We start from the raw sequence: 23,275 nt of genomic DNA, 5'->3' as shown, positions 1-23,275 counted from the left end.
AGAAATAAAATTTTATTTATTATTATTATTATTATAGTAATTTAAAAAAAAAAACACCTGATATATGTCCTACAGTTACAGTCCCAGGAAATACCCCTCATGTGCAGAGATTTTGAGAGAAAGGGTGCTTCCAGGTGGGTTATTGTTGGATGCATGGTCCTCATGCATGCACATTTTTTTGCAGCAGCCACACAACTGTGATGGGATCAAAATGCCAGCCCCAACCCCCCCCCTCCATTTAATCCAGATTTATCTTTTCTGGGGAAAGCCAGAGAAGTTTTAAAAAAAGTTGCCAACAACTCATTTGCAATATCTGAATGAACCTGCTGCAATATCAGGTCCCTGTCTGGAAGTATCCACAATCTCCTCCAAACCCAGCATACACCAATCAGTGGAAACAGGTTTCTTTCCTTTGGTATTTGGGGCCACAAGAAACAAAAATTGCTAGATTGTGCTTGCAAATGGATGTAGGCGACAGAGACTACCCACTGAAATATCACAGGACACGTGACAAACCGCCCACCCCCAAAAGTGCTAATAAGCTTCCACATTAGCTGCAGCTGTAGATGTATAATAAGCTATTTTTACTTTTCAGATGAACTGTTGTAGGGGGAAATCTGGATTAAATGTAAAAATAAAAAGTATGGGCTAGAATTTTGATGACAACATTGCGTGCACACACAAAAACAACATCACAACAACTTATGGACATGAGCAGCACCAATTCCACAATAAACTCCTGCCTGGAAGCATCCCCAGGCCACTAAGAAGCTGTCAAATCTTTATCACCTCCACACAGCTAATACTACATCTGTGCCCAAAACAAAAAAAGCTCTACAGAGCAATTGCTTCATCTCAGAGCCATGTCCCTCCTCCCATCAGTTCCTGTGGGGTATTTGCTTTACAGTTGACAGTGATGTTTTATGAATGGAAAAATCAATTTCACCATCAAGTCCATTTCAAAAAAGTTTTTTTTGCCTGCATAAAGCTCCCAGTAGGGACCCAATAATTATAAAATGCCCCAGGAAGGGAGGTAGAGGGGAGAATTTGACCCTTGCCCTTTCTTTTGTGATGCATCTTCAACACATACACAAGTCCCCAGAAAAGGAAATACAGAACAAAGAAGTAAAAACAACTGAGTGTGGTTTCTCCCGCCCACCCTTCCCACAAGCCTTTCTTCTCTGATTTTCTTTTCTAAGTGCCACTAAGGAGCAAGTGGAGAGAATGCATCCTGGAGGGCAGCGTCCCCAAACCTGTGCCAAGACCAACACACACAGGCTAGCTTTGGTGCTTTCAAAAGCAGCGTCCTGCACAAGTCAAACCTGCTGTACAGACTAAATGCTGAGAAGTAAATCTTCCAGCCTTTCAGAGCAAGAAGGATGCCCAGGCAGAGGATGGTGTGAAGAAATACACGCCAGGTCCAGGAGTGCCTTTAGCAAAGGGATAGCCTTCTTCTCAGGCCCGTTCCTCTGCTTGGGGAGCAGAAGTGTATGTTACTGCAAAGTAACACCCCTCAAAGTCAGCACTTCCTTACAAAAAGGGCTTCCAGATAATGAGGTGTATGAATTCTATTGCAGCATTACATATGCAATATATATGTTTTCATATTACATGCAAAGAGACAATGTTAATTTTTTTAATAGTTCTCTTTTCTTTACATATGAAACTGCAGGCAGTCAAATGTTCCTCTGTGACCTTGACTGAACACAGTTGGGCCAAACAACACTCTAAGACTTGCTATTCTATACACATATAGGTCATGGTGAAGAGGGGAGGAAAACTCCAGAAAGTTGACAGAACTGTGAATGGAACAAGCTGGGCCATTTGAGCACTGCATTTTAAACACCAGCTATTAACATCTGTGTAATAGCTTATGCTCATCAGGTTCTTAGTCATTCTGAGGCATGTATCTGGCAAAGAGGGATAAGCAGGGAGAATTATTTTAGTAGTGGATCTTTAATGTTTTTGTTTTTATGATACAATGATTCAGGGTTTCTTACTGTAATAGATCATGGCATAAAAATTAAGTGACAAGAAAACAAAACCCCTTGATGAATCGTTATTTCATTCCCTAGGAGCAATACTCAAGCTCAGGGTAAAATGGACACCAGGAAACACAGTCGTCATAAGGGAGGCCAGGATACAATGCCTGGCCAGAATACAGTTCCAGATCAATGGATTTTCCAACTGTAGAACATCACAGTCCAAGGCTCTTTTTATAGTTACAAGTATTTTATTTGAAGTTGTCCATGTCTTTTTTGCACATACACTCATAGGAGTATGAATTCAGCACTGGGCAATTCATGTATAGATGCTCATTGGATGAGTCATATGTGGCACAGTTTATGGAAACAAAGAGCTTGCTTTGATTACTTTGAAGACCCAGACAATGCTACTCAAGTCTGCAAATTTGAATTTAAGAATTTACTGCATTAAAATTAACATTCAATATTTGAAAATGTAGCTTTGGAGAGGCATGCTTATTACACTGGCAAGCATGCCCAAAGTGCAGCAATCAATGCACTTGACTGACGTCAATTCTGGCAGACAGAAAAGACCATGCTATTAGTAGTCAATACTCACTTCTATCCTGTTAAAGCTGCAGTTTAGTCATATTCTACTGCACAGTTTCACCGGGTACAGCACATGGAATTATTGTATGGCATTTTTAATCTGCACACATTCTCAATTCACCCATACCAACTAACTTTCAAAAACAAATTATTATTATTATTATTATTATTATATTATCTAGCATCTTCCATACTGCTCTGAAAACTGTACACACTCCCATCTCCCCAGGAAGAAAGCCTAGAACTTCATGCAACACTTTATGCAAACTCACTGACAGCAGTCACACAACTAACTCATACACTATTATGCTTAACAGCAGCAAACAGGGGAGGGTGCTGCCTCCTAAGCTGATTCCTAACCCAAACTGCGGATGCATAAAACATTGATTATTCACACAATACGTTACCTTAGTAATCAGAAAGCCTAGAAGAGGAGAGAGAATTCCACAGCCCCCAAACAATGAGTGCGAATAGCAGCATCACCTCTCACCAAGTAATCATTCTCTCTCCAGTTCCCACATAGCACCCTGCATTTCCTCATTTTTCAGGGCCTCGCATGCTCAGCAGCTGTGGGGACAGGAAGTTACAAAACTGCAAGGCTGCTTACCTCATTCTTGTAATGTGACCATCACCAATGAGGCTAAACAAACAACCCAAGCACCAAGAGTTGGAAGCTGCCAGTGTCAGCAATTCTCCACTTCACCTCCCACAGGGTCTCTGCTCCAGGACACTCCATGAAAAGTGCCACATTTTCTCCTTCCCGTACTTCAGCTTCAACTGGGTTAGACATGCCTCCAGGAATAAGTAGAAGAACTTAAACCTAAAATGTCATCGCCAGGGCTCTTGGGCATCAGCCTGACCCGGGCCCCTCCGCTCCCCTTCCGCGATCCGTGGCACGAGCTGCGCCACAGATCGCAAGACAACAGCTTCCGAGCCAGCTGCCACCGCCCGCCACTTTCCCCCACCACCATCCCCCTGCTTCATCTACCTTTCTCTGCTGTTCTTTGCGGCTGCGCGCACTGCACGCACAGGGTTTCCATCAATCAAGATGGCGGCCGAGGTTTCCGTAAGGGACTGAAGCCTCTGCCGCCATCTTGGTTGATGGCACGCAGCGTGCGCATTGCTGTCATCATCCAAGATGGCGGCAGAGCCTTCAGTCCCTTACGGAAACCTCAGCCGCCATCTTGATTGATGGCAACCCTGCACGTGCAGTGCGCGCAACCGCAAAAAACAGCAGAGAAAGGTAGGTGAAGTGGGGGGATGGTGGCGGGTGGCGGGCAGCGGGTGGCTCGGAAGCTCTTATCTTGCTATCTGCGGCACGGGAGCAGAGGGCCCCTCAGGGGCCCCCCAGGGGCTCCTGTAGCTGCGGGGCCCTCAGGCCAGTGTCCAACTAGCCGCCTTTTGGAAACGGCCCTGGTCATCACTCCCAAAAGCTGCCCATACAGAGATGTGTAGATGATGCTTCAGTTTCAGCTCTCTGGATTCTGCTTTTTTTAAAAAAGGACTTCAATCACTCACAGCACCTGTGGCTGTGCAGCAGACAGATTGCCTGGTTCCATATCCCAGATCTGAGGCTCCTCCTATACTGCACATACCAAACTGAACTACATGGATGTTCATATCAGCAGCAGGGCAGACCCTGATTGTAAGTCCACTACCTTATTTGGTTTGAGAGGTGGCACCATATGAGAGGGCCGTCTCTGTGGTAACCTCCAGGTTATGGAATGACTTTCCATCACTGTATGCTTTCTGATGATTGGTCAAGATGCACCTCTTTACCCAGGCTTTTGGCTGTGTAGATATTTTATCTCCTTCTGCATTGCTGTACAGTACACTGATGTTCTGATATTGGTTGTTTCTGTGGTTTCATTTTATGATTTTACAGTGTGTTTATTTTAATTGTGACATTTTTGTAACCAACTGGTGACGGGCAAGCTCCAAGAACAAAAAACAAACAAACTGCAACTGAGAAACAGTCAAGATACATCTTGAAATCACATTTTCAAGTTCATTGCTATGTGTGTGAGAAACTTTCCACTGTAGAATGTAAACTAAGATTCTCACAATTCAATCAAGATTCTTTCCCCCACACAACACTCCCCCAGAGAAGCAGCATCCAGATTGTGAGCCAGCTTTGTAACTACACAGGAACTAACCCTCTCACACACAACCCCCACAGCTTTCAGTATTTTCTTTTTTATTATTATTTGTTTATTTCCATTTTATATATAACATAAAACAAATAACATTCCCTTTTCCTTCCCTTACCCCTTATAACTAATAATTTTCTTATTTTGTTTTACAGGTATCACAGATGAGATCTTCCAGCTTCAAGAGAGCCACAGTGATCTGAATAGAGAGGGTGCTGGTCCCAGTCCTGAATCTGATGTAGATGCCAAAATAAAAGGCCACCATTCTGCTTCAAAAGAGTCTTTGTTTTTCTTTTCTCCTCTGCCAATTTTATTTTCTGTGTCAATTTCTCTAATAGGGCTATTTCCCAAAGTTTCTGGTGCCATTTTTGCAGAGTTAAACCGTCCAATGTCTTCCAGTATCTGGCAATCAACAATCTGGCTGCTGCCAGCAAGAATCCTATCAGATTTTTGTATTGCAGGTCTAAGTTCTGTCCCATAAAAATGTTCAATAAAGCTAATTCTGGGCTAAAATAGCATTGTTATTTTGTCAGTTTCTGCATTTCCTCCCACATCTCATACCAAAAACCTTTAATTTTACCACATTCCCACCACATATGTAAATATGATCCTTGTGCCTCACAACCCCACCAGCATTTTTGGGAACTTGATTTAGAGATTCATGCTAACTACAAAGGAGTTAAATATCAGTTTTGTATAACTTTCAGGGAAGTTTCTCTGTGGGAGGTTGATATGGATATTTATGGAAATTTTGTCCACATATCTTTTCAGTTATCTTCTTCAAACTGACATTTCAGATCCGATTCCAATTGTTTTAGGGCTAAACTGGGGTCCATATCTTTCTCTACCAAGAATCTATATAATTTTGAGATTGTACCCTTTTCCATTTCCTATAAATTTAATATTAACTTCTCCCCTTCTGTCAACTGGCTGGTTCCCTGAGTCTGGTTCCTGACACCTCCTTGAGTTTATTTTTCCATATATCCCATGAGAGGGGTTGACCATTTACATAATAATCTATTAATCTAAAGATACTATTTTCAATAAGAACTTTATCCTCTACTTCTCTGTCTGACCTATAGAACTCAGGGTGGTTGCAGCTTGGAATTAGAGGAGAAATTCCAGGTAATATAAGTTCTTTCCTATATCTCCATGCCCCAAATATTGGAGTCATGGTTGTATTTGTATTTTTGGCACCTTTTCTTTTTTCTTGTTTAATGAAGGGCAGACCTTTAGGATTGTGTTGTTTTAGCAAATATCTTTCTATATGTACCAAGTGTTTTTCAGATTTAAGGTCTATGAAGGATATTAGGTGACGAATCTAGAATGCTTCATAATAAATAGATTTGGAATTCCACGCCCTCCCTCTTTTGTTCCCCTATATCTATGTTTTTTACTGTCCTTTTTTTTTAATTTAAAAACGAATTGTTCAATTTTCAGCTGCCAGGCTGTTAAACGTTTTTTCTGAATCTGTGTTGGAAGGACATAAAAAAGGTATGTAAACTTTGGGACTGCCATCATTTTAATCACTGCAATTTTACTGGAGAGTGACATGTTGAGTTTTGTCCATAGTGAGGTACAGTTAATTTGGGATGTGGTTTTTTTGGTTTCTGGATATATTCACTCCCACGTAGCGAAAATGTGATTGTACCAGTGGAATCCTTAATAACTGGGAAATTTGAACTTGTGCCTTGGGTGGAATATTATAACACAGAAGATCTGACTTTTTAAAGTTTATCTTCAGGCCTGCCCACCATTCCTTTGAAATTCTCCAATTCCTTTTGAAGCTGTGGCAAAACTTCTTGTGGGTTGGATAACATAAGTATCACGTCATCTGCATATAAGCAGATAGTGTTTTTCTTTAGCCACTTTAATCCCAGTTATCTTATTGTTCCCCCTGAGTGCTCTGGCCCAAAAATCTATCACTAAGGTAAAAAGTAAGGGATACAGTGGGTACCCTTGTTTTGTGTCCGCTTGTAATTTTATTGCTCTGGATTCCGTCCCGTTATATTTTATACATGTGGTGGAAAGAGTACAAACAGCTTGCATTGCTGAAATAAATTTAGGGCTGAATTGAATTTTTAATGAATTTAATAAAAAGTTCCAATGCACATTATTGAATGCTTTATAAATATCAGCACCAGTATAGCCAGAGGGGAGCCCTTAAGTTGGCACACTTTCATTATGCTGAACAGGCAGTGTACTGGCTCAGCTATATATCTACCTGGTATAAACCCATATTGGTTCGGATGAATCAATCTGGAAATCACCAATTTAAGTCTATTTTCGAGGACTGTTGCAAACATTTTATAGTCAGTGTTTAATAATGATATTGGGCAGTAAGAGTCTGGAAGAGTTGGGTTTTTACCTGGTTTCAGTAGCAGTACTGTGTGCAATAAGGACCAAGTTGGAGGCAGTCCCGTCCCTGTTGGTATTGTGTATACAGTGTGGTCATGTGAGGGATGAGTATGGTACTGTAAAGTTTATAAAAGCTTTTAGTATATCCATCAGGTCCTGGTGCTTTGTTTACTTTTAATGCCTTTATTGCTGCCCCTACCTCTTCTTCTGAAATTGGATCTAAAATTAGTCTGTTTTTCTCTGTTAACGTTGGAAGTCTGGCACTAGCTTGGTAATCTTTTATTTTCTGCTCCTCTGTTTTCTTTTGGCTGTATAGTTCTTTATAAAATTTAACTAGTCCCTCTCCTATCTGTATATTGTCAGTAGTTAGAGTGTTGGTTTCTCTTATCATCAGAGAGTGAATACGATTTTCCCTCCTCCTTTCTTTAACTCTCTTAGCTAGGTGTTTTTACCCTTTACTTTCATGTTCATAGTATTTTTGTTTACAACAGAGAAAATCTGCTATTGATGGGATTTCTACATAGGAAGATTCTAGCTATCCACGTTGGAATTTGACCAGATCCCCAATGCTCTTGTTATGAAAAATGTCATGTGCTCTTTGGTTGGTCATGAGCATTTGGGATCTTGACTAAAGAGGCCACCTCCATCTGCAAACAGGCCTCTGAAAGTTCAGTAACTGAACACCCTGCAAAAGGTTGCAGATTTCCCCCTTTGGGAAAGACGTAGTTAATGGACTCAGGGAAAATAATTGCAAGTTATGTGGCCAAAAATAATAGAAAACAATATCTCTCTGTGCAAGAGTGTCTTTGTCCTGCCTATGCTTCCAATGTCCCTCTGAATGTCCTCTTACCTATCATCATCATCATCATCATCATCATCATCATCATCATATTTAATTTGTTTGTCGCCTATCTGGCAATTAGCCACTCTAGTACATTAAAAGAGATAAAATACAATAATAACAGATGTAATCACATTAATAACAATAGATAAAATACTGGACAGTCATCAATACATATAAAAGCAATTATAATAACAACATACGATAAATGACAGAATCATGGTGATTTACCCAATGACCTCAAAGGCTTGCTGGAATAGCCACGTCTTCAGGGCCTTGCGGAATACATCTAGGGAAGGGGCATGTCGAAGATCATATGGGAGGGAGTTCCAGAGAGTGGGGGCCACCACAGAAAAGGCCTTCTCCCTAGTACCCACCAACCTAACTGTTTTGGTTGGAGGGATTGAGAGAAGGCCTTGTGTGGCTGATCTAGTTGGACGGCATAATTGGTGGCGGTGGAAGCGCTCTTTCAGGTAAGCTGGGCCGAAACCGTACAGGGTTTTAAAGGTTAAAACCAACACCTTGAATCGGGCCCGGAAAACAACCGGCAGCCAGTGTAGGTCAAACAACACTGGCGTGATGTGATCCTGTCGGCGGCTGTTAGTAAGTAAGCGCGCCGCCGCATTCTGTATAAGCTGTAATTTCCGGGTCGTTTTCAAGGGTAACCCCACGTAGAGCGCATTACAGTAGTCCAATCGAGAGGTGACCAGGGCATGCACTACGAGCGGGAGCTGTTGAACAGGGAGGTAGGGTTGCAGCCTACGTATAAGGTGTAATTGATACCAAGCTGCCCGGCTCACAGCCGAAATCTGAGCCTCCATGGACAGCTTGGAATCAAGAACAACCCCGAGGCTGCGGACCTGGTCCTGTAGGGGCAACTTCACCCCACCAAACACCAGGTCAACATCTCCTAACCCTCCCTTGTCTCCCACAAGTAGTACCTCGGTCTTAGCAGGGTTCAACTTCAACCTGTTCCTGCCCATCCATCCACTCACGGATTCCAGGCACTTGGACATGGTCTCCACAGCTGTCTCTGGTGAAGATTTAAATGAGAGATAGAGCTGAGTGTCATCCGCATATTGGTGACACTGCAGCCCAAATCTCCTGATGATCTCTCCCAGCAGCTTTACATAGATGTTAAATAGCATGGGAGAGAGGATAGAACCCTGTGGCACACCACAATTGAGAGGCCAAGGGTCTGAAACCTCGTCACCCAATGCTACCTGTTGGCGCCTACCAGAGAGAAAGGACTGGAACCACCGTAAAACCGTGCCTCCCAACCCCAAACTCTCCAGGCGATCTAAAAGGATACCGTGGTCGACGGTATCAAAAGCCGCTGAGAGATCCAGGAGGACAAGGAAGGTGAATTCTCCCCTATCCAGTGCCCTCCTCATATCATCTACCAGAGCGACCAAGGCTGTTTCAGTTCCATATCCAGTCCTGAAACCCGATTGGTATGGATCTAGATAATCCGTTTCATCCAAGTGTGTGCAACTGATTTGCCACCACTCTCTCAATGACCTTGCCCAAGAATGGTAAGTTTGAAATTGGGCGGAAGTTGTTTAAAATCTGGGGATCCAAGGAGGACTTCTTTAAGATGGGTTTAATAATAGCCTCCTTGAGGGCTAGTGGCATAACACCCTCTTGCAAGGATGCATTAACCATTGCCTTGATCCCCTCACCCAATCTCTCTTTGCAGCTCATAAGGAGCCACGATGGGCAAGGGTCATTTAGACAAGTGGTAGGCTTTACAGATGAGAGCACCTTGTCCACATCCTCAGCAGGAAGAGGCCGGAATCGATCCCATTTGACCGGTTTGCAACTGGTTAACTCTAGCTCACTCACTGTATCCACGGCGCACGGAATCAAGCTCCTCAGGTGTTCGATTTTATCAGCAAAGTGCTTTGCCAATTTGTCACAGGAGGCCTTAGACTGTTCCAAGGGTTCCTGAGCAACTGGACCGACCAGGCTTCGGACCACCTGGAACAACCTCCTGGGACAGCACTCAGCTGATGCAATAGAGGCAGCAAAGAATTCCCTCTTTGCTGCCCTTACCGCCACTTGGTAGGCAGCTATTCCTGCTCTAACCTGTGTCCGAGCATCTTCGGAGCGTGACTTCCGCCACCGGCGCTCTAGTCGTCTCACCTCCTGTCTCAAAGTACGCAACCGTGGTGTGTACCATGGTGCTACTTGAGTTCTATTCAGGGGGAGAAGACATTTCAGAGCCACTCGGTCTAACGCCCCGGCGATCCTCTCATTCCACTCCATCACCAGGGCATCGACCGGGCGACCTTCAGCAGGTTCCAATTCCCCTAGCGTCATCAGGAAACCGTCTGGATCCATCAGGCGCCTGGGGCGGACCATTCTAATAGGACCTTTACCCCTGCGGAGGGCATGCGGCATTGAGAGATCTATCTTTACCAGATAGTGGTCTGACCATGACACAGGGGTAAAAGAATTAGCCCCTAACTTCAGCACACTACCCTCCCCCCCCCGGGACAAATACAAGGTCAAGAGTATGACCAGCTACATGGGTGGGCTCAGTATTACTAAGGCGCAGTTCCCAGGAAGCCATGGTTTCCAGGAAATCCCGAGGGGCTCCAGTGAGAGTGGTCTCGGCGTGTATGTTAAAGTCACCCAGAACTAACAGCTCCGGGGACAACATTCGCACATCTGAGATCACCTCGAGCACCTCCGCCAGGGAGTCTGCCGTGCAGCGGGGCGGGCGGTACACGAGCAGGATCCCTAAACTGCCCTTCGAGCCCAACCTCCAGTACATACAATCAACAAAGCTAGTCCCACGAAGGGGAGGTCTGGCAAAGAACAACGACTCTCGATAAATAACTGTCACTCCCCCTCCCCGCCTTCCGACCCTCGGCTGCTGTGCGTAACGGAAGCCTGGTGGACACATAGCCTCAAGAATAGGAGCTGAGGCTTCGTCCAACCAGGTCTCCGTAATACATGCCAGGTTCATCACCAGTTCAGATCTGCCAGACAAAAGCAGAAGCAAAGAAGCACCCGTTCAAGGTTGAGCACTATGACCAGAAGAAAACCAAATAGGTTGGGAATACGTTCCTCCTCTGTTTGACACAGGGGATTCTATTAGTCCGTCCAAATCTAGGAAGTCTTTGGTTATCATAATACAATGAAAAGAATGATCGCATGTCTTTTATTTTAAAGGGCCCTCCAACTGTTGCTGGACTACAACTCCCATCATTCCTGACTACTGGTTGGCTGGGGATGATGAGAGTTGGGAGACCAGCAATATATGGAGGGCCACAGATTCCCCATCTCTGTTTTAAGGGAATGCCCCCTGAGCATAGGTGCCATATATAATAATGAATATGTCCTTCTCATTTCCCCATTGAAGGAGGACCTGACATGTTCCTGACATATGAGCATGGAGCTTACAAATGTTTGAAAGTTTCTGCCTTTCTGCTATTTCTTTATTCAAAAATGTATTTATGATATTTATCCCAGGGCAGTTTAGACTTCAAATTAAAATAAAGCCAATGGCAAAAAACAGGATAAACAGCACAACTGACAAAAGCCTATCCTATCCCAACTGCATCACACACATCCTCCCCTCCTACTGCTCCAAGGAAATGGGGCCAACGAGAAGATTACATAAAGAATAGAAACAAAAGGTTGAGTTGGTTTTTAATAACTGGATTCTCTTGATTACACTGTATTGCATTGTTTTATATGTAAACTGCTTTGAAGTTTGTCACAGAAGTGAAAAACAGTATATAAATTCTCTACAGTAACATAGGGCAATCTCCAACACTGCAGCTCCGCAGACACAGCGGACTTCCATGTGCACAACAGAGCTTCCTCCCTCTCCTGTCCCCTCCTGTGTAGCCTCAAAATCAGCTCCAGAGGGTTGGGGAACTCTTTGGAGCAGATTAGGGGAGTGCCAGGGGAAGAGAGGAAACAGAATGAACTACACATGGGGAGCATTGGATACAACTCACAGAACTATAACTGAGCTATTCTATCAAAACTACAGATATTAATATTATTAATGTTTATAGGAAGTAATTTTGGTTCAAAATAACTAATGTGAGACACCCGGTATCCAGAAGACCGCCAGGAGTGACAACTTTATCAGGGCATTTGGGCTTTATTGGATACAATGTCTATTTTAGAGGTAGGGAAGCATTTCTGGCTAGCACATTATCTCCCCACTCACTGGCGGGCAAAATTTGACAGGTGGCGTCAGGTGTGGCTGCGCTGCTGGAAAGCCCTATTGCTGTTTGCAAAGTGCTCTCAGACAGTGCCAAACCAGAGATTCAAACAGGAATGCCGGGCTGCTTGAACTGAGCAGGATTTAACCCCTGCTCATTGCCTCATTTTATTGCTAGTTCAGATCACAATGGTGTTGAGGAAAAGTAAGAGATTTTCTTACAGGCATATATATACACATTTGCAAAATTGCCATTATCTGCTACAGTACTCATAAATATACTGACTCATTTATACCAGAAGTCTCACATTTAGTCATGGTGTGTGTGTGTCCACGTGCAACATTCTGGGGAGGCAAGAGACAGGGGACTCCTGGCACTAAGGCTTTAAGTGCCAAGAACCTTCATGCTCAAAAGCAGAAATGCTAGGAAGCCCTGATGTAAAAAGATAAGGGACCAAAAAGGCTCCTGTGTAAGAAAGGCTTGCTCAGCTGGCATCAATGCCAGGCAGAAATTCAGCACACTCCCTCTCTTGTAAGCTATAAGCCACATCTTCTTTGTGTTTGGGATTCAGAGAGAACCCAAGGCAGGCCTCCCACTGTGACATGTTCCTAGGGCCAGCTGAGGAGCCTATCTTTAGCTCTTCACTTATCAGAGGCTTTAAATAACCATGAAAAACATAGAAGGCTCAGTTACTAAACACAGAACACAGTTCTATGCATGAAGGCTTCCCTAAAACCGCTGACTCCGAGCAGACTTGGGTGGGCCTCGACCCCTATTAGCATCTAACACTGCCACATCAAGTACAGACAACTTGCAAGGAGCCATTTGCCTGCTTATTTTAAAAAGGAATTGTTCGGCTATGCATCTACCAAGCTACACCTATATAGCAAGTGGATTTCCATATTCTCTGCTCAAACAAGATCTGTAAGATCCTGAAAGATCTGCTTGACTGTGGTCAGTCCACTGGAGTATAGTCAGCCTGTGGAAACCCTAATGCAGCCTTTCCCAACCAGTGTGCCTCCAGATGCTGTTGGACCACAACTCCCATCAGCCTCAGCCAGCATTGCCAATGGTCAGGAAAGATGGTTGTGGTCCAACAACATCTGGAGGCACACTGGTTGGGAAAGGCTGCCCTAATGTATCCACAAAGTGGGGAGGCTTCACCCTAATACTGTATTCACCCTAAAAAGTCCAGTCAATTACCGCTTTTCCACTCTCAATTTTTGCATGGCCCTCCCTAAGGAAACAAATACAAAACAATATCCCATGAGCCCTTGCTGAGAGGCAAGGCACCAAGTGGATTGCTAAGGACACTCCGGCTATTCTTGGCCCTTGAAGGGTCTTGCTGAAGCTTGTCTTCTTCTTCTTCTTCTTCTTGGTGATCACTCGTGACCGAGTAAGATTGTCTTCCAAAATATAGTCTTTAACAATGGATCCATCTGAATCTGTATCCACTGCCGATGTACCAGTCCATGACTAGGTGCTTATGGATTTCACAGATTTCATCAGAGCTGGTGCTCTCTTATATGCTTAGCCAGGCTAAATTGGCAGGGGTGGAAAAGAGATGGGGACCAGCACTGAGTAGCCTATTCCCACTGTTCCATTCTCTGGATGGGATAGATGCAGGCTTATGCAAAGCGAGCTATGAGGCCAGGAAAGCTCTTGCAGAGAACACCAGGAAGAAAAACTGTGCAAACTATATAGTACAAGTGCAAGACTCTCTGCACTAACAGACATATTACCAAGAGACTGTCAAAAAGTCAAGCCATTGTGAAATCCCATCAATTTCATTAAAAAAATCTGTCAATGATTTTCAGTCATAAAGGTGTATAAAATGATGGATGGCATGGAGAAAGCAGATAGGGAAAAGTTTTTCTCCCTCTTTCATATAATGCTAGAACCCAGGGACATTCAATAAATCTGAATGTTGGAAGATGCAGAATAGACAAAAGAAAGTACTTCACCCAGTGAACAGTTAAGCTATGGAATTAGCTCCCACAAGAGACCATGAAGGCCGCCATCTTGTATGGATTTAAATGAGACTTTTAGACAAGTTCACAAATGCTAAGGCTATCAATGTCTACTAACCATGATGGCTATTGTTCTACCTCAACTGTCAGAGGTAGCATGCTTCTAAATGCCAGTTGCTAGAAAATGCAGGAGAGGAGAGTGCCCTTGTGCTCAGGTCCTGCTTGCATGCTTCTCAAAGGCATCTGGTTGGCCACTGTGAAAACAGGATACTGACCTAGATAAGCCTTTTGGTCTGATCTAGCAAACTTCTTATGTTCACTGCACTGGCAATTATTCTCCATTTACTTATTCTTATAGCATTTCTTATCCTCCCTTCACTATAAAGTTGAAGACAGGTTACATATAAAATGGTGGAGATATAATCATCTCAAAAACTAATTTACCCTGTGCATGTGGGAAAAAAGATCAGACAAGTTATCTATGGAAGAAAGAAGCTGAAGTTCCAGCTGCCAAGGCTGCAGAGAATTGGTCACTGCCCAGCCCAGGACGACTCAGTCTAAGAGCTGCTTCACATGATACAAGAAATCATTTAGAAACATTTTAAGCCCCTTTCATTGCAAAGTGATCCCATGGTTAGCCTTATAAGTCATTATAAGGGTTCCCAGGGTTAGCCTTATAAGTCATTACTAAAAGCCTGAATTTGGCTTGGTAGCACATTGGCAGCCAGAGTAACTCTTTCAAAATCAGTGTCACATGACCCTGTTGGCTAGGCTGCTGAGTGGCTCAGCCCATCACATTTTGAACTAGTTGGACCTTATGGACTGTTTTCAATGGGAATGGCCAATGTGATGGGATGGGGGCAGTAGGGCCAATCTCCCAATAATTGCATCACTGCTGCTTAGGTGAATAGTATGTGGGCAAGGCAGCAGTGAGGTTGGCTCCACAGGAAGCCCCACATAGAGTGTTTTGCAGTAATCCAATCAGAAGGCTTCTAATGAATGAGTTGCTGTGGCAAGACCACCACTGTTCAGGAACAGTCATAGTGGGCAAACCAATCAAGTTGGTTAAAACTTTGCCACCTAAGTAATTTGCACCTCCAGCCACCATGCTGGCTCTAGAAGTTGCCCAGATGAATGCACCTGCTCTTTCAGGGGGAGTGCAACCCTAACTATAACAGGTCACACACCTAAGTACTAGACATAAGAATTGCCTATCTAAAGGTCCTCTGTTTTATCAGGATTCAGTTCAGCTTATTGGCCCACCTCTAGCCCCTGCTGCATCCAAAAACTGGTCCAAAATCTGCACAGCTCAGCCAGTGCAGATGGCAAGGAGAAACAGAGCTCAGTGTCATCAGCACACTGATGACACCTGGCTCCAAATCCCCGATCACTATGTGCAAGTGTACACACATGTCCTTTTTTGGTATATAAGAAGGAACTTATGCATCAATCCTTGAGGAGGGAAAAGAGGCAGAAACTGTCCTTGCCTCTGGAGCCAAGGTCATTATCCTACAGAAATGCGCACACATCTGCTATTCACTGTTCCATGAAACATACAAAGAGTGGTCTCAGGTTTTAGACACTACAGTGACAATCCTCAAATATGTTTAATAGGGAGTAAGGTTCAGCACACACGATACATAAAAAGCACATACTTCCCCCAAAGAATCCTGGGAACTGTAGTTCGTTAAGGATTCTTGGAATTGTAGCTCTGTAAGGAGTAAACTACAGTTCCTAGGATTCTTTATGGGAAGCCATTTGTTTTAAATGTATGATGTGTATACAATGTAGGGCCTGTTGTAAAATGATGAAACATATTCCTGAGTAAACATCCCTAAGATTATGCTGCAAACATGGTCTGCTCACAGTCTTATACAAACACACACCAACCTTACTTTAATTTCTAAATGTATGATTCAGTTATAATATTACAAGGGTTCAGAATTGGGGGATTCTACTCATCTGCAAGGGCACTTCCCCCACCCCACCCCAGCACTGTTTATCTGGTGTACTGTCAGGGGTTGACATCATTAGGCACCTGCCAAAGCCCACATCACAGCAAGGGGCCCACTGTCAACCACCGGAGCTCATAGCCCTCCTGCTGCTCAGTTGCCTATTCAATGGCCCCCTCTAAGTGAACCAGCAGTGATAGAAGCAAGTAGAAGCAGCATCTTCTGCTTGCCCAACCCCCTTTCCTCTGGGTGCCTGGGCACTGTGTGGATAGTGTCATGATATAGTTCAGTCACAAGGTGGCACTGGACTTAATTGTATCTGGGTGGAGCTATACACTTTCTGGGAGACAATAAAGTTATTATCTAGGTTCATGGCTGGGGTGTACCGATATGGTGCCAGAAGCCAAGTTTTAAACCCACAAACACAACAAAGAAAATGGCACAGTTCCCTGCACCAGAGGGAATATCAGCGTTAATAATCATGCAGCAGGGTGGACTTCCCAGGAGGATCCCTCCGCCTGTGCAGCCTCCGAGACGGCTCCCATCTTGGATGAAACTTTTTCAGTTTTAAATCCAGTCAGAAGGGTCTTTTTTGACTGGGGATAATTTCTTCCGGATAAGGAAGAAACGTGAGATTTCCCACACAGCTTTGTTGTGATTGTTGGAGACTGGAACTCGTCAGAATTGTCTGTGAAAGAAGGTCTTCCAGCAGCTCGGATGGAACGAGGATTTCCAGCTAGCTCAGCTGAAAAAGTGACCCTTTTTTTTTCTTTAAAGAAAAACGGCCTAACAGGCAAGTATTCTCCTGTCTACACTTATTACTTTCTTATCTACACAGCTAAAGAGATTTGTCAGAGAACCAGCAATTAAGAAAACCTGGGTGAGCCAAAACTTTCCTTCTCTTTTACTCACGGAACTAAGGGGGAAGAAAATAAAAATAGCCTATCTTTTTTTATTGCAAAAAGCTGACATGGAAAATAGCATTATAAAGATTACAACGGATGAGGGTTTTCTTTTTGATTTATAAGACTTTTGTGTAATATATGTCTGGGACTATTTTTTCTGATCTACTTTTTTTCTTTTGACGAATCTGCTCATTTTTTCTGCTACTAGTTATCTGGACGTTGTGAACTAAAGCTGTTTTTGCACTTCTGGGCATATAAGAGATAAGGGCTGTCTAGAGTGTGACGCCAGTTGGTTTGAAAGATTAACTCCTTTGTAACTGGATAAAGAAATAAACTGCTCTTTGCTTGGGACATTGAAAATTGAAGGAGTTTTGTTCCTTTGGCTTTAAGAATGACAATTAAGAAGATTGTGGATGTACAACAAGGGACTTTATCTTTAGACATGTTTCAGAAAATAATGAATGGGATTAACTCAATAAAACAAGAACTGAGAAATAATAGTCAAGCGTTGAGAATTGAATTTGACAAAATGAGACAGGAGCTGAAAGAAATTCAGGATTCTATGAGAAAGGAGAATAAAGATGGATCTGGAAAACCAAAAAAGGATGAAAGAGAAATTAAAGGCAAGGTTCAAACTATGGAGATTGGATTAAATATGGATATGGAAAAAGATTTGGATTTCCTGGCTGTGATGGATCCTGGAGACAAATATTACGGTTTGGAACTCAGCGCTGTCCCTGAAGGAATTGAAGAGATTGGAGATAAAGATATTATCGGTTCAAAAAAATTCCTGGACTGGAAGGATTTGATGGAACTTGAAATGGAGAAAGCTAACAGAATTAATCCCTGTTTTGTGTCAATGGAAAAATCTTCAAGAGATGTGCTAGTGTATCATATAAAAAAGAGGAACAGAGATGCGGCTTTGCAACAATACTTCAGTGATACGTTCGGAACTGATGGCAAGAAAATATCTGTGAAAAAGGAAATTCCTATCAGACTCTTATTATATGACTATGACAGCAAGATTATTGGGCGCGTAAAGATGGAAGATGGAAGATGGAACCAATACGGATAATGGAAGAAGAGCGATTTGAAATTACTGGACTTAGTAGACTTGATGAGTTGGATTAATTGACATGTTTATCTAGAAAAAAAATTGATGGACATATATCTCAAGGATTGGAAACTTCTCTTTGACTTTTTGTGGAAGAATAAAATGATATGATGTTAATGAGATTTGTAACCAATTAAGATAACCGCTGGAGGAAGGTGATTTTATAATCTATCAAGATACAGGTTTGTTATATATTATAGACTTATAGCTGAACTACGACAAATCGGAAGTCAATTTTTTAATATATTTTTTCTTTTTATTGTATTAGTTATGGCTTTGTGTTTTTTCTTTTTGTATTGTTTTGGTTTTGAAAATTTGAATAAAAAAATTAATTGAAAAAATATAATAATCATGCAGCAGGGCCTGAATAGAAAGATTTGCTTGCTTTCTCCTAGCCACAAAGCGCTGCAAAGAGGATATTAAAGCTTATGTTAATGCTTTGCATGCTTCTCTGCCAGCATCTGAAAAGAGGCTTCATCAAATCCAGATAGCTACTCACTGAAATCCAGAATACCAAGAAGTCTTAAACTAAATCAAATCTGGATGGCCTAAGTATCTTAGCAATGCTTGAAGGATGACTAGAAAGTACTTTGCTAACTGTTAACCTCTGAGTGAGCTGGAAGGCCTAATAACAAAACAGGACTGTATCACTGAACCTCAATCTAGAAGGAAATAAATCCTCTTATCCACCTAGGAAATCAAGATCTAACCAAATGTCACAAGCAAGTCAAGTAGACATTACAGTGGCTGTTATTGGAAACCATATAAAGAACAAAATCTTATGTTAGTACTGCAAAAGTAATAAACCAAAAAAATGGAAGGAACCTTTAATCACCACAGTCTTACCCTTGGAAAAAGCAAGCAGCTGACCTAGTGAATTGGGAAGCTGACGCTATTTGATTGTCATAGACTACTATTCAAAGGGCATTTAGGTATTCTCCTTGCCTTACTTTAACTACCGCAGTGTATACTTTTGTTTGTTTGGCATTCCAGATGAACTTGTGACCATCTTTGCAACCCCAATTCAGAGCAGCAGAATTCTAGTCATTCTGGACTGCTTACAGCTTTGGCAATATTACCACTAGCCCTCACTATCCTCAAGCAAACAGTGAGCAGAGACAGCCATACAGACTGCAAAGAAAATCTTGAGACAGAATGACCTACATGTTGCTCTTTTAAGCTACAGGTCAACACCACCAATAGTTTCTGGATATAGCCCAGCAGAGTCGCTAATGAGAAGGCAAATCTGAACAGCCATTCCAAACCTAGAGAAGAATCTCATTCCCAAGTGGCCTGACTTGGAAAAAGTTGCCTCTTCAGATTACCAAGCTAAGAGAGGTTATGAACATTTATATAACCAGGACAATTTAGTATGAGATCTACCTAACAGCCGTAAGTGATAATTTATATAGAAACTGGTGGAGAAGAGACCTGTCAAACTCTAGCTACAAGGGTGGGGAAATGAAACACCCAAATTATATTCTGTTGAGACTGAACATGAATTACTTAACAGAAACCAACATCGTCCTGATAAGCACAATCACTAAATGCCACAAGTAGTGCCTTAAAAGCAAAATTCATCTTCTGAGATTCTATATCAGTCATCTTGTACCATTGATAGCAATCTTATGACTCAGATTATCACTCGCTCCAGTTATGTCATTCGGAAGCCTTCGAGATTTAAAAATGAGTGACTGAATATCTGAACTACCAGAAGTTTCAGCAATGCCTATCTAATTGTTTCTCTCAACAAAAGGCAGTGTCATTGCATAGTTTTGTAACTAGGTAGCAGTGAATTTAGCTATATCTGGGTGGAGACCTGAGCTTTTGTTGTTTTGCTGTTCTGTGATGTTTGACAGAAACAATAACGTTCTTGCCTAGCTTCCTGCCTGGGGTATCCTCCAGGCCTCCATATTGGACCAAAGGAAGAGAACATGAAAACAGGCAACAGTGATGACAGAGAGGAGAGCGCACAGAGGGCATTTTGCCCCAAACATGGAGCTAATACCACTTTGGGATCAGTATAAGAGTGATTTTTTAAAACTTTCTTCCATTCAGAGACTCTTTTCCACATTTACTTGCCTGCTGAGGATAAGGGAGAGTGTTCTAGGATGGACACTGAATTCATGTCAGATGCTGGCCAGGCCTCATTGTTGCATCGCATAAAGTGAATGAAACTGTGCCACACCCAACACTCCCTTGTGATTGCACATTACACAGGATTGGTACCGGCAGGCAAACTATCTTTCAAGGGTGCTTGTCTGAAGCTGCTGATCTTCTCATTGAGGTTTTCACAGAGTACATTCTGAAAATGACTCAGATAACCTATAGAGCTGGGATAACCGAGCAAACAGCATCTATTTTTCAAACATCTTTGGCTCCTGCCTTATGAGCCCAATGGCAAGCTGTGAAATTCTACCCTTGCTATTTTGACCAAGCTTATGGGTAGAAGACAACCACTTGCTGCAACAGAGATGGTGTTTATTCTCCACAACAAGGGTACACAGCCTCAAAAGGGAGATGCAACCCATTAAATAATCACTGCAGCAGGCTCTGCAGATTGGAGAAATGTTGCAAATAAGGGCAGGAGTTTGAATGGTAAGGCCAATGAGCAACTGAATCACCAGGACTGTTTTAGCCCCGGCATTTCAGCGATGTAGGCTGTTGTGTTGTTAACAAGCATTTGGGTCAGAGGCCAAATGTTTTCCTTTCCAAGCTTGAAATACCACAGTCAGAAGCAGCTCAGATATTTAGTACAGTGAAAACATTACCGCTGTGGGTAGGTGGCAGATCCTGAAAGATAAAGCCCCCAAAATATAGCAGGAGAAGCAAACATAATTTTTCACTGTTGCATCTGCTAATGTTATCAAGTCCAAATCCCTGGCTAACTAAGACATAGATCCCTTGAAGCACTATAAGTGCGGGGACACCTTTACCTTTTATAGGTACATTCTTAAACAGCAAGAGGTTTTTTTTGCCTATTAGTGATTATTAAGAATGGGTTTTTGTCTAGAAAAGACCACTTTTGAATATTGATAACAAGGGAAGAAGTGAAAAGAAAACAATTTTTTGAAACGGGAGGTAAAATTTAGTCCAGTGGTTTCCAGTTTTCCTGCTTTCAGTGAATCCATTCCACATTGCCCCATGTGCTGAGGAAACATGGCACATCAAAAAGAATACCAGAACATACTATTGGGTTGGGATTACCAACAGATAAAGTTGCCAACCTGGTCCAGTTGAGTCAGTTGTGACAATTGTGTGTATAAATGCCAAACAGGTAGCATTGTTTCCACTTAGGGGTCTTGCTTTAAAACCATGTACAGTAGCCAACAATATGCACATTAGCATCTTCTCCAGTGTTCCCAATTTGCTTGGGACATCTGACACAAGATTACCTGAATTCTGTCACATATTATTGCCTCTCTACCCCTCTGAAAAAGTCCCAATTTTTAGCACACTTTTTAAAAGAAACTATATGCATGCACTGTCTAACCAGTGCTGCCTAACTAAAATCTAAATTAACAAGCTGTTCCCTTTTCCTGTCTCCCCCCACCTTCAAACATAGCACAAGAACATGTATGCTAAGGGGCACCATACTTAAAGGCTGCCAAGCGAGAGTGATTCAGTGCTGCCACCAGCCCGGGAGAACTGGGGCAGCTGTCTGAGAGCAAGGACTTCTTTTGCAGCAAGCAGAAGAGCGTGGCTGTCAGCCAAGGATCTTCTCCTGCCTGTTCTGCAGCCATGCCGCCTCCTCTGTACAAGAAGAAACTGTTGAGTAGGGATCCATTGGCCGGTGTCGGTTCAAAAACCTCCCATTGACCTAACAGACTGGTTTTGATTCAAGTTCATTCTCTGTCTGCTAGTCACAGTTTTTACTGATCCTTTTTCCCCTCACAAAAATGTTGATATTAATATTGATATTGTTAAAGAAAATATCAATATTTTAAAGGAAATACAAAAAACATTCTTAAAATCAGTGTTTTCAAAAATAGCCACAGAATATTGCTACATAAATATCCAATCTGCAACAATAGAGAATAAGCAAGTTAATGGAAAATTCTGTACTAAATCTGAACTGGATGGAATTCTAGCACATCCCTACTATTGACTACTGGAAAGTAAAGTAAAAAAATACAGACTGAGGCTGAAGCAGCTAAGCAGTAGTAAAATAGCATGAGTGAATGACAAGGTTGTTGCTCCTAGCTCAGTAAGTGCTCTCCTCTCTGCCTTTCCCCAAGTAAGAGGTAGAGGGCTGTCCCAGTTTAATTTAGAGACAAAGGGTGGCATTCAATGCTAGTCCTAGTCAGACCACACCTCTTGAAATTAATAAACATGACTGACTTAGGTTCATTAATTTCAGTGGGTCTGCTCTCGATAGGATTTAGTTGAATACAATCCCAAGAGCCATCAGAAGCCTTGCAATTTCCCATCGACGGTTACTGCCTGGACAGCAGACTTAGAAGGCACACAGATCACTTGGTGACAGGGGTCCCCACTATGAGATCCACTGCATTTCCATTTAAGTTATACTAGTTATTCCTAAACTTGCAACTGTACATATAAATTTGCATTTGCAAATTTTATGCAGATCTATGTTCTTTTGAGACAGAGCAAACTGACCAAACTCTGTTCATTATCTGTATCCCATTACCTCCAACTGGAACCTTGAGAATGCTGGCTATTCCTGTTTAATTAAAGCACAGTACACAAATGTGATTGACTGCTTCTGCACAAGCAATTTAGTCTTGACATTGCAATTTTTTATTCACTCACACTTTATACAAAAAAATGTGAATGGCATAATTATCGAGCAGTTGCATTTCAGCAATTTCTGTGTTGTCCTGTGTTTTCCCTCCCCTCCTCACCAATGTGATTGGTGATTTTTTTTCATATCATTTAAAGCACAACTACAGTACTAGCGTTTTCAGCATGAACAGGCAAATTACTATTGAGGCTTTTCAGGTAATTGTGCCTTTAAGTAGCAGCTTCCTCTTTGCAGTTTCTGTCTCTTCTATGGCTTCCTATTCATATGGCAGCATGTATGAATACAATTGTGTCCCTCCACTGACGGAAGACTCTTTGATCCAGCAGAGCCTTCCGTTATTGAAAGGTGGGCAGCAGGTAGGTGGGAGAGATCTTCACAAATTGTCCCTTTTCCCTATAGTCTGCCTACTGCACTGTTTCAGAGGATCCCTCCATCCTCTGGACCAGGGGGCAGAAGCTTT

General features: G+C 42.5%; 1 protein-coding gene across 7 annotated transcripts in view; it reads right to left on the bottom strand.

Moving 5' to 3' along the window:
* TFEB (transcription factor EB) overlaps window positions 1–23,275 on the bottom strand; it is a 101,404-nt gene that overhangs the window by 52,604 nt on the left and 25,525 nt on the right. Inside the window, exon 1 of one of the 7 annotated variants that reach the window (XM_061632288.1) lies at window positions 2,981–3,072. The exons of the other annotated variants lie outside the window; for them this stretch is intronic. The gene's annotated coding sequence lies outside the window, so the exon portion shown is untranslated. Of the gene's footprint in view, window positions 1–2,980; window positions 3,073–23,275 lie in introns of those variants that run through there. 7 annotated transcript variants of the gene reach the window in all.

This window comes from Rhineura floridana, chromosome 6 (genome assembly GCF_030035675.1).
Source record: "Rhineura floridana isolate rRhiFlo1 chromosome 6, rRhiFlo1.hap2, whole genome shotgun sequence".
Taxonomy (NCBI): Eukaryota; Metazoa; Chordata; class Lepidosauria; order Squamata; family Rhineuridae; genus Rhineura; species Rhineura floridana.
Note: the sequence above shows the minus strand (reverse complement) of the source record. Positions and strands in the feature narration are given on the sequence as shown.